General features: G+C 52.1%; 1 protein-coding gene across 1 annotated transcript in view; it reads left to right on the forward strand.

Moving 5' to 3' along the window:
- Positions 1 to 48: 48 nt before the first annotated feature.
- Positions 49 to 282, forward strand: part of LOC116704153 (putative protein TPRXL) — a gene marked incomplete at its 3' end in the record, with an annotated part of 1,118 nt that continues 884 nt past the window's right edge. Inside the window, 1 exon segment of the mRNA XM_032539428.1 lies at positions 49 to 65.

A 282-nucleotide genomic window follows, 5' to 3' on the forward strand; every position in this document is an offset into this window, starting at 1 on the left:
TGAAGACGACCAGCCTTCTACCACGAGGAGGGAGCAAGAAAAAAGGGCTGAGAGCCCTTCTTCCTCTCCTGAAGAAGACGAGCCTTTTGCTCCAATGCGGCTTCAGGCATGGAGGAGTGAGAGCTTTTCGTCTTCATCTTCTGAAGAAGACAAGCCTTCTACCACAAGGAGGCAGCAAGAAAAAAGGGCTGGGAGCCCTTCTTCCTCTTCTGATGGAGTCGAGCCTTTTGCTCCAATGCGGCTTCAGGCATGGAGGAGTGAGAGCTCTTCGTCTTCATCTTC

The sequence above is a fragment of the Etheostoma spectabile genome, chromosome 16 (assembly GCF_008692095.1).
Source record: "Etheostoma spectabile isolate EspeVRDwgs_2016 chromosome 16, UIUC_Espe_1.0, whole genome shotgun sequence".
Taxonomy (NCBI): Eukaryota; Metazoa; Chordata; class Actinopteri; order Perciformes; family Percidae; genus Etheostoma; species Etheostoma spectabile.